The sequence below is a fragment of the Rhodnius prolixus genome, unplaced genomic scaffold (assembly GCF_049639745.1).
Source record: "Rhodnius prolixus isolate KJV_2025 unplaced genomic scaffold, Rpr scaffold_1, whole genome shotgun sequence".
Lineage (NCBI taxonomy): Eukaryota > Metazoa > Arthropoda > Insecta > Hemiptera > Reduviidae > Rhodnius > Rhodnius prolixus.
The window spans coordinates 12764884-12776635 of record NW_027411581.1 but is presented as its reverse complement, the minus strand read 5'-3'; the positions used below and the strand labels follow the sequence as shown (position 1 = coordinate 12776635).

The 11752-nt window shown below is 32.1% G+C and overlaps 1 protein-coding gene across 1 annotated transcript in view; it reads left to right on the top strand.

Annotated features, from left to right (window-relative positions):
- Nucleotides 1-563: 563 nt before the first annotated feature.
- Nucleotides 564-11752, top strand: part of klar (klarsicht) — a 337779-nt gene continuing 326590 nt past the window's right edge. Inside the window, exon 1 of the mRNA XM_074129074.1 lies at nucleotides 564-620. The gene's annotated coding sequence lies outside the window, so the exon portion shown is untranslated. The remainder of the gene's footprint in view (nucleotides 621-11752) is intronic.

The window sequence follows — 11752 nt, the reverse complement described above, 5'->3', positions numbered from 1 at the left end:
GGAAATTCAGAAAATACTAACATTACGATGTTATGATCTAAAATCGTTCATCTTGAATAAAATTTAATTCAATTTAGTTAATTAAACCCGCCAATTTTTATCTACAAATAAAAATAAACTATCTGTATCTAAAGAATGTTATCTGTAAACGTTTTGTTTTGTAAAATTTAGTTGTGGTAATGTTTTGTTTACGTAATATTTGTGGTGGGGGTTCAGTTTGTATAATTACTAACTGACACACACACACACACACACTGCGATTATCTGAGCGGGAAGGAGGAGCGAATGACGTGTCCGCTGGATGATGTTCTATTGGGCGGGAAGAGTTGGTTGGCGCGCTACAGTGATGTAATAGACTGTTTGTAAAATGACCTTGCACATCTTAACGGCCCCTGCCAGTGCTGCTAGAGTACCATTGTCAGTCCCCGCTAATTGTTGTGTGTTCTAGTTGTCAGTCTCCTGAAGGCGTGTAGGCGATCCTCCAGGCAACTTGATTTATCGGCTACTTGGACTTGTGATTCCGGTTTCTTCGCTCTTTGATTACCTCCACTGTATGGTATATAGTTTGCTTAATTCTTTTACTATTTTATTTTAGGATATTTGCTGCCATCATTACACAGGTATGTTTATAGGGGCAGTGAACTATTACTACACGTGTATTAAATAAATATTCTTTAAACTTTTATCGCATTCTCGTTCTAAGTGTAAGCTTTGAAATCAGCTCTGTCCCATATTCGTGTGACGGAATATTTGAATACGAAAAATCTGAGGGAGATAGAATTGGGGTATTTCCTTTTTTACAGTGTAAAATGTTCAGAGGAAAATCTTAAAATTTGTTAAGTTGATTTGAAGAGCATTCAGATATCACACAGAGAAGACATACTTGAAACTGTTGCGATGTTGTTGCGTTATTAGCCGCGTGGTCATTATCTGAACTAAATGTTACTTCTAAAAGCTATGAAGACCGTTTCACTTTAACACGAATTTAAGGTGCGAAAATATCGAAGTTCATTAGCGCTCGGAGCTTTCTTTTAAAGTTCACTTTAGCTACTTTTCTCAAGCTTGCTAGCATCAGGCAGTGAGTTGTTAGAGCTTCTAGGAAGAGAAAATTTAAGGTAGCTCGGATGAACTAGAACCCATCTAGTCCTCCGCGCTACCGTCTGCCAATCCGTTTCTGATCTATTATTTCAGTCAACCACTTTTATTTGAATCCTGTAGAAAGGAGAGTCGACTATCTGACGTAGTAGTTTTGGTTGGAATGTCTGTACAGTCCGTAAGTTTGTAGGTTTGGCTGAACGCCATAGTTCTGGTCCAAGTAGTTTTAAGGATAGTATTCTATATCAATCGTTTGAGTTCCATGGGCAATTTGGAGCGTCATCCAAGTAGTCTGTGAAGCAGTTTCGCTCGTTTTGAAATACCAGATTTCTATAAGAAATGTTACCTATCTGCATTATTTTTTACCAAGTGTAAAAACCTGAAGCCTTCAGCCTTTAATCGGAAGCCTCTTAACTCCTTAAGGTTTTATGAAATATCTAGGACTGAAAAAGCTGCCTTAAATAGATGGTACTATTTTGTTAAGTTACAATTGTAAATAAAATTTATCAAAAGAACTGTTTTGTCACAGAATGATTGGCACCGTTTAAATTTGGAGTAGAAAAAGTGGGTGATTCATGAAAGCAAAGTGGAATTATAGTCTTGTAGACATTTTTTCCCCATTATAAGAGTAATTTACAAAATTTCTCCGTAATCTGTTTAACAAACTTAGTTTGAGTAATTATCTAGTGTCATTCTAACTAGAAATAAGTTCCTAGAAGTGTGGAGTACACTAATAGAAAACGTCCATCACAGGAAATAATTTTCCTTTATTCACTTTAGAAATATGTGGCAACCTGCCCAGAATATTTTACTTTGAAGGTGCAGCTGGCATTACGTTCCCTGGTTTATGTGTGTGCTAAATCCTTCTCCATTTCTATTACTATACATTCATGAGTAAATAAATTGTATATTGTCCTGTACATTCTAATTTAACATAAGTGAAAGTATTGCACGACCATTTTTTATTATAATTAGATTGGTTTATTATATATTAAAATATATGAACTTTCTCAGAGAAGTCGCTAATAATATTTTTATGAATCACATTCAACGAGGTCACAATGGGTTTAGAAGGTCATCAGTATTTCGTTTGACTTTATTTATTTATTTATTTTTTTATATTTTTTTATTATATTTGAATATTATACTTTCTGGCAGACAAATTGAAGATTTAATTTTAAGTAAATGTAATATTTAATTAGGAAGTTTTCAATTCTTAACTTCCTGTTTATTCTCAGTGTAATTATCTTTCAAAGCGATTGTGGATTCCAAGTACTCAAGCCCAATCAATTTCCTCAATTTACCCCATCCTGCCAGTTTGCCCCAGGCGAAACAAATGTTTCTTGGCATCCATCCTGTAAAATATAGATACTATATGTTGTTTTTGTAGCTAACTATATTAAACTTTTTACCTAATGTCTTGTAGCTAAGTGGTTCTAACAAACCTGGGTATATTTACGCATAACGTCAAGCTTAAATATTTCAAAATTATTTTTTGAATTCACTGTAATGTTCTGCGCAAGTATTAAGGAATGTTGCAATCATATTCATTTTTTATTTAAATTTTGAAATAATGTTATCACCGCATCTCCTTTACTGTTGGAAGAGCCACTTGCCCTCTAGTGCTTCTAAATGGTAGTCTGCTTTCTTTGGTTGATAAAGTTCGCTACTTGGGTTTCTAACTGGACAAATGACTCACTTGGAATCTACAAACTAAACTCAAGAGGCCGAAACTAAACTGACGATACAATCTGCTCTCTACGATTACTCGACAAACGTTCCCATCTTACTCTAGACAACAAAGAATTCATCAGCAATTCTGTTGAAACCTTCATGGATTTACGAGGTAGAAGCTCTACCAAGCGCTCTAATTATCACCGACTACAAACACTCCAATCCAAAATTCTACGGAGAATCACCATTTTACCCAAAAGAAATCTCACTAGAAGACTAAGACGCCTACAAGGGGCCTACTGATAGAATAAAAGAGAACTATAATTTTTTGTAAATATGTAAATATCGCTCTCTCATCTCATTCAATCAAACTCTAATTATTTCACTAATTACACTCATCTCCCTCAACTCTACCTGTAAATACCTTCATCTCCTTCACGATCTATCGCCGGCATATTTCTTATTCCTCGTTGCTTGTAAATATCTAAAGAGGGTTGTCACTGGACAGCTGCTCCAATGTATCCATCGTTTGTTCTCGTCATATTTACTAAGATACAATAGTAAAATAATAAATAAATTTTGAATAAAAAAGTTTAAGGAAATCGGAATTTCGGAGCTTGGGATAAGTGCTTTCTAAAGCTTGGCTTTGTCTACAAGAGTTTGCGAATTTACCCTCTTTCTTTAGAAACATTTCAGTACAATTCGAGCTTCTGTCACCAATGATGTCCATACAAGCTGGTGTGGAAATGCTCAGATTTTACTGAATGTTTTAATGGTTTTTTCATAAACAGTTTCGGCATTTTTTGGTTTTTGTTTTAAGGATTGTTTGTGCATTGTAAATTTATTGCTACAAGTGTTTAAAATGTAGATTAGTTTGGAGAAGACTTAATTTAGAAGTTAAAATTATTCATGACTGAATTTTGAAATATGAACAAGCGAAATAAAATATCAAAAATAAGGTTATTTAATTACTGTTCGAATAGAATTTAGTAAGATATTCATGTCAGGGAAAGAGATAAGGCAGCATTTTTAGATAAAAGTAAGTATAACCAGGTTCCATTCTTATAATCTCACCAGAGCTCGCTGGTATTTAAAACAAAAAATACGATAATTTTTAAGGCTAGAGCGTGTCAGGTTGAGACGCGTGTGGCTTCCGTTCTCCCACTACTATTCCACCATCAACCACATAGCGAACAACCATGTGTTTGTGTGAGTCGTGTCTGGTTTATAAAAATATGAGGTTCTCTTGTGCGTAATAGAGGAGACGAACAGTAGAAGGTGTGGTATATGGATATACGACGTGGTCTTGTAGAAGATCTTGGGTAGAGAGAGGGAGCTATGTGGCTGTGACTAGAGACACAAAGAATATCTACAGTTTCTGGCGTGATGTCAAACTTATTCCCCAGAATACATCCTGCCCTTTAGGAATCCAGACTGGAAGGTTCACTCGGTGTTTCCTTTTGCCTTAACCTTACTTTATTGATTCTTCTTTCATACGATTCCCTCATTACTGCTCCTTTCCTCCTTAACTTCCGCTCTGTATTTTGTTTTTTATCATCCTCTGATTAAAAGTACTTATTTTTATCCTTTCCAATTTTAAAGGTTTGTGTGAACCTTTAATTCCATTTTTTATTTCACTTACTTCTAGTAAAAAAGAAAATATCTGAGAAAAGCTGTTACAATTTGGAAACGAGTTCAGCAGTGTTTGAATTGTTTAGTATTTAGTTACTTCTCTTTATAAGGTAATGCATTCGACAAGGTTTCTCAACATGTTAGTTATAACTTTAATACATCAAAAAGGTTTAAGAAATCAATTCCAAAAAACAATTTGGGGAAACGAAGAATGCTAATTTTGAACTTATAGTCGATTCAAAAGAAAAGATAGAAGAAAACTTCAAACAGGTTGAAAGTAATTGAATGCGACTACTTTTTGTAGTATTCAAAATGAAGGAATTAACAAACCATCACTGAACGTAGTCAAGACGTTGCATTAATATTAATTTGTAAGTAATAATTAAATGATAACATGCTATTATCATACAAGAATAATTAAAATATAAATTAAATAATTGATAAAGTCACGTGTTTTAGGAAAATAAAAGATCATCAGCATATCAATAGATCACCAGTCCAATAGCACTTGACAATTTTTAAAATAATTAACAACACTATTCGCACTAAAACTCAATATCTCTATTTCGCTAATTACATATTCACTAATTAAATTTTATTTTTATACATTATGAATGGAAATAAATTAAAAAAAGGTCACTCAGCTGAGATAACCTTAATTTACCTACCAGCTGATCTACCTATCCAGTCACCGGCTGCCATCTTTAACTCGTCAGTCGTGTTTCTTTATTTAAGTGATTTTTTTAAGTTAATATTAGTGCGTGTTAAAGTGAAGTTCTATTTTATAAATTGTGTTTAAGTTATACTTAGTGCGTGATATACAGTTTTAGTGCGAATAGTGTTGTGAATTATTTTAAATTGTGTCAAGTGCCAAGTGCTATTGGACTGGTGATCTACTGTGATGCTGATGAACTTGGATATTGTTTAAACAAGGTAAGACTTTATTATCAGCTATATTTTTATTATTCTTGCCTGGAAATAATATTTCACCATTTATTATTACTTACAAAATAATATTAATGCTATGTCTTGACTACGTTCTGTGTTGGTTAATTATTTAATTTTGAATACTACAAAAAGTATTTTAATTGATTCCTAAACCTTTTTGATGTATTCGTTTCTTTTTTCTAATTTTCCTTTTTTTAATCGACTGTGAATTCAAAATTAGTATTCTTTGTTTTCCCAAGTGTTTTTTTGGAATTGGTTTCTAGACCTTTTCGATGTAATATCATCTTTATAATCGATTATAAGTTGAATATTAGCTTTTCATTGTATTCCCAAATTGTATTTTGAAATTGATGTCTTAACCTTTTTAATGCATTCCATTTTAATTGACTAAGTTCAAAATTATCATTCTTTGATTCCCCAAATAGTTTTTCGATTGGATTTAACCTTAAGTGCATCACTTTAAACTCTAAAAGAAGAAGTAACTACTAACAACTAGTCAATCATTGCTAACCAAATTACCAAATTGTATCAGTTCTCTCCAGTGTAATGCTTGCAAAAATGCAACAAGTGTATTGTTAGAAGAGTGTGTTCTTATTTAATACAACAAGAAATCGATTGCATGAATTTGTGTGTTTCTGATGAACAAAGAGACGTTCATTGAATTATTTTTTGCAAGGTTTTCTGTTGTTTGGTCAGTCGTTTACTAGATGTTAACTAAATTTGATAGTGGTAGCTCAGAATAGGTTATAGTACTGTCTAGTATGTTATTGTTTATGTTAATAAGTGGCTCTAACTTTCTCAGTTGGATTACGATAGGCGCTGTTTTGTGTTGATCTACCACTACCACATTCTTTCGGATTCGAGGAGATTTCTTGGTAGTTTATGGAAATCTTAGATCTTTATTTCTTAACCTTCTTAGAGGGAAGGTATTTGCTTACGTCGATAGGTTAAAATTCAGTTTCCATTTTTAACAGTTTTAGTATTAATCTCTAAATTAATGAATTTACTCTAATTTAATCCTAGTCTTAGTGATTGTATATAGATGTCTGTCGCTTAGAAACCTAACTTTATCATTCCTATCTATAGAGTTAATTGCCCTTTATTTGAGGTATACCCAATAAAATTGATGTTGATATTAGGGAATGGAATTCTCACGTTTTTGCTCGTATCATCCTATGATCGCGTAGTTCGATTTCCTAGATGGGGTATAGCAGTTAAGGAGAGATAGAATGTTGGTTCTTGTAGCGAAGCTTCGAATCAAGTACAATGATGGTTACCTGGCACAAATGGTTGTACAGCATATTTTTTCTATTACCATACTTTATCTATTTTTATGCATTTATTTAAGATACTATTTAGGAGCCATTTTAATTAACCTTTTTTGACCAGTACTCAGAGCTCTTCGTACCACTGAAATGATATGAAAATGAAATCAAATTTTGTGCTCTCTTAGATTTTACGCTTCTGTTTTTTGGAGACCTTGTAAAAATCACTCTTCAATATTCAGTTGACTTATAACGAATGATGAAAAATCAAAATCTAAAAGCTATAAGACAGCAATCTTTTCTTTAATGAAGGTTAAGCGATAGTGATAAAGAATAAATAGCTTTACCAAAGCAGATAGAAACTTGTTGCTGGCAGTTTTTACGTACATATTCTGAAGCCTTCAATGAGTTTGATGAACTTATTGCCCACTTAAATCTGTCTCTTTTACTATCTTTATTTTAACAATAGGCGCCAAGATTAGTTTGTACCCACAATAAGAGTGTTCCTTAGTCATCATTATTAACATCAAATATTTTCTATTGAATTAAAGAGCTTTGATAAATATGAATTAGAAAATTTCTGGCATTAATTTTAGCAGTGCCTTACTCTCCGTTATCTAAGAAATTATCAATCTTCTTCACAAGACCCTGGAAAGACTTTAATTACTATACTTTGATTTTTCAGACTGCATTAGGAGAATTCAGTCTTTCTCGTAATTGTCTCTCCTTGCTAATAATTATCTAATTATTCCTTTTTCTTCTTCTTCTTCGTCTTGTAATTCCTTGTTTTTGCTTACTTTGTCCCAGCGAAATGTGCAAATAGAAGAATTACCTTATAGTTAGACGGCGGTATTTTCTGCTAGAAATAACTGTACACTCTTGTACCTCCAATGAGATTTCAGATTTACCTAATTATCCAACCTTGTATGCCATTGTTCCCTTAAATTATACACATTAACTAGTTGCACTCTCTTCATTACCGTTATACTGTCAATATTGCAATTTTATAAAGAAAAAAAAAGACATGGACTTAAGGACCAACTATATTTTCAACTGAATTTGCGGGATAATTTTAGAATAACTGTGGGAATTTGCAGGTTTATTTTAATATTTTACTCGAGACCTTTGCTATTTACATTGCACTGACAAACTGCAATTTAACTATGCAATTATTAATAACATATATAATTAACCCAACGAATGCGTATTAAACATTGATTAAATTTAAATGTGTGGGAAGGACCTTCAGGTCGCTTTTTACGTTTTAATTAAACAAAACAAAAGTTGATTTAAATTGGAAACGTTATTAATAAATAACAGTTATTTTTCCAACAAAACTCAGAAGAACATAATAATGCATTTTAATTACTTAATTTGAATAGACTTTTCCTTGATTTGTTTTTCATTTATGTGCTTTTCCCACTCATCTCCCTCTCTCCAGTAATAATGTATCTCTTTAATAAATATTCAAGGTCAAATTGAATATAATAAATTTTTTAAATTGCTTTATGAATATTTATAGTTGTGTCCTTGATTGTTTGCAAATTATTGAAATTTGAAAAAATAAAATTTATTCTGATTCAGAGTGTTATTTTAATTTGAATATTTTATTCATACTTTGAATGTTTACTGAATGTAGGTCAGATCTAGGTTTCTATAGTAAAAACTGCTCTTTTGACGGAAGATAACGTACCATTCATGAAATAATATTCATGAATGCTGGAATATTAGTAAATCATTCATTTGTGAGATTAAAATAGTGAAGTAAACTAATGCCTATTTTTTCAGGCTTTAAAGACTATTTATCAAATTAGGTATCGTATACGGGTGCGAATAGCAAACATACTTTACTGGTAACTCATTAAATAATGTACTGTAAATAATTACATAAGTATGTAAAAAAGTTATCTTAAATTAGGTTATAACTCGTAATGTGACGCGAAGAATATCAAGTACTCCATCACAAGTTGCTATTAGTATAAGTAAATTTAGAGTGAATGAACGAGAAAATGTATTTTAGCTAGATTTAATGTGTTATTGTATTTATTTGGATGAATGTATCTGTATGCATGAGTGTTTTTTAGTAGAATGATTGTTTTAGTTTAGAATGAACTAGTACTATAGTGTCATTCAGCAACATTGTCAGGTGCGAAGGACCATTAGATGTTGAGCACCTTTAAAAAAGAACACTAATAAATAAAATCCAAGACTTAGAACGGGGTTTGAATCGACTAACCAACATTACATCTTAGCATTGCGGGTCTTGCCTATAACTACTTGGCTACCGTGGCGCCTTATTCGCGAAAAGCGAAAATACACTTCGGGCTTGGCAACATTCTTGAAACTCTTTATTTTAAACGATTTTTCTGTTCTTTTACCATTTGATCTATAGTTTTATTTGGTACATCATGGTGTTGGATAAAATTGTAAACCTGAAACCCTTGGCGTGTATGCCAGAACAGTATTTGTAACCGACGTCCTCTTTAATAGAAGCATCGTTCTGTTAACCAGGAAGTTATTGTTCCTTGGTCTATATTCTTTGCCAAATTCATTTTTGTAGTATGCAACAACGTATATTTACTACCATTACGTTAAAAATAACTTTTATCTTAGTTGATTTAAAAGTTTAGGGGTTAGCCAGGGAACAATTTTCTCTTGTTATTATTTATTTTCTGAAAATCCGGAGCCAGCAGCAAGAGTACAGCTGTATTTTTCAGCTTCAGGTACCGAAGGGAGCCAAAATATATATGACAGTTACCCTACAAGTTTATCATTCAGTGCCCCGGAGGTACACAACACTATGTCCAATTTTAAATTTTTTGCCAGAGAGCAAATGAAAGAGTTTTTTTGCGGTTTTTTCTTACTTATAAGCCCGCGGGAGTTATTTTGCTTAAATCTTTGGTCGATAATAAGTAACGTAGATGCACGTTAACAGAGGTTGGGTACTAAAAAGGGAAATGTTGTATTAGGAAGATTAAAAAAATAAATTTTGAAAAAATGGACGTAGTGTTGTGCACCTCCAGGGTATTGAATTATAAATTATACGAAAAAGCGTAATATCGTAAAACATCCAATTTTGACTTTTATATAAGATAAAATTTTAAATCCTTGTTAATAACGGCCATTTCTTGTTACTTCACAGGTAAAATAGATTTTAAGAGAAAAACGTCCCCAAAAATAGGCAAAAACATTTCCAGAAATGGTATATTTTCTTATTCTTGTTGCTGCGTTACTATTTTTTGTGCATATAACTACTAGATTAGTCACTTTACTTTTAGTGTAATTTATGGCAGGCCTTGTACACAAACGTATTTTGTACGCAACTTGTGACCTTCATCAATATTCAATGTTTATAAGAAAAATTTTTAATTTAATTATTGGAGTAAAATACGAGTTTTATGTATGTTCAAATCAGTTTATTTTTTTGTAACTCTGCAGGAAGGAAGTGAAAAATAATAATTTACTTGATCAGAAATTAGTCATCAAATAGTAAACCCACACTTCAGTTGAGTTCACTGTTTTTTTAAGAGAGAGCTCTCTATTAATTTTTCTTAAATTGTACCAATTTTCATATTATAACAAGCCATTAATTATAGAACCGTGAATCGTGCTAGTTATTACGGAGAAAATTAAATTGCTTGCAACGATTCTCTCACTTTCTTCTGTTTTTGTGGTAGGCGTATTATTTTGGTAATTAACATTCAGCCCACCACGCATTACCTAATTATAATACTTCTTATGATTATGTACCTAATTTAAATTTATGTATTAACTTTTTATATAATGTATATAAGTGTATTACTTTCTTTGAAAGCTAATTAATTAACGTTAACCAGAAATTCTCATAACCTTTCGACCTTTTTGTGAGCTGATCATGCGTTAAATTGTCTACAAAATCGCTTCCCACGCGGGCCCCCATCAATAAACTTTGCACTAATCGCGAATATTCTTCATTTAAGTTCCGAGCCAAAAAATATACATATTTTATATTTAGATAGCTATAGTTGATTATTTTCTAGAAAACATTTTTTTTACTTTTTGCGTTTATTGTGCTACAATCAGCGCGCTAGCGCTATAAGTAACAATAATAACAATAGACAGTAGAAGTAAATGAGTGGAAAAGTTACCCAGTGGTAACACTCCAAAACATATGGTTAGTCACTCTCTTCACTTGAGTGGAGATCACGAGGCCACTGTCGTTTAAGAGGTCTTGTCGGGTTGTCAGGAAGAGTTCTTGGAGTACGATTTTGAGCTAGAGGATTTATATGAGATTGCAGGCTGAAGTGGAGTTTTCTGTAACATGTTTTAGCAACTTGGGTGACAAAAGGAATGTTAAGGTCAGTGTGTATAGTCAGGTTGGAGACATAAAATTGTATTTTAGATTGTAGCGATTGAATCCTTTGGAGATTGGAGCGTTTGGTTGAATCCCACAGCTCTATCCCATACGCCCAGATGGGTTTCAAAACAGAAGTATAAATCAGTCTTTTGTTGTCCAAAGAAAGTTTTGATCTATCGTCTAAGAGTCTTTTTAAGTAGTCGATAGCGTCTGTTTAGTTCTGCTCTTTTAAGTATAGTGTGGGGGTCTAGAAAACTAGAAATTTTTTACAAATTGTCTTTAATTTTAATTTTTTAATTGTCAGAAATTCCTTTTAAATTAGTGCTAGCATGATTTTTTTGTAGATAAGAAAATTTTCAGGTTTATTAAAGCTCCAGTTTTGTGAGAAAAGTCGAATCTCATTTTTTAGTTTCAAATAGATGCGCACAAATCTATTTCCAAACTCGGAAGTTCCTATTATTAATTCGTGTCTAGATAAATAAATCTAAACTTCATTTAATGTTATTATTATGTTTTAAACTGTATTTTTGAAATTCAGTTGTACTCTGGATTTGTAGATTTTTTAAATTCTAGAACAAAACACTATTCATACTTCAGTTTTTTATTTTTTAAAGACATTTAGATCTTATTTTGGAAGGTAACAATTCAAAATAGCACCAGTAAAATCGTTTTTTCCGCATAATATTTAAAGAAAAAGTATTTATTTAGTTTACGTACACATATAATAATTATATGTACTTGTTGTTGCCAACAGGCAGTTGTAAATTAGAGTAAAAAAATAGAATAAGTGCGCTAGCAAAAT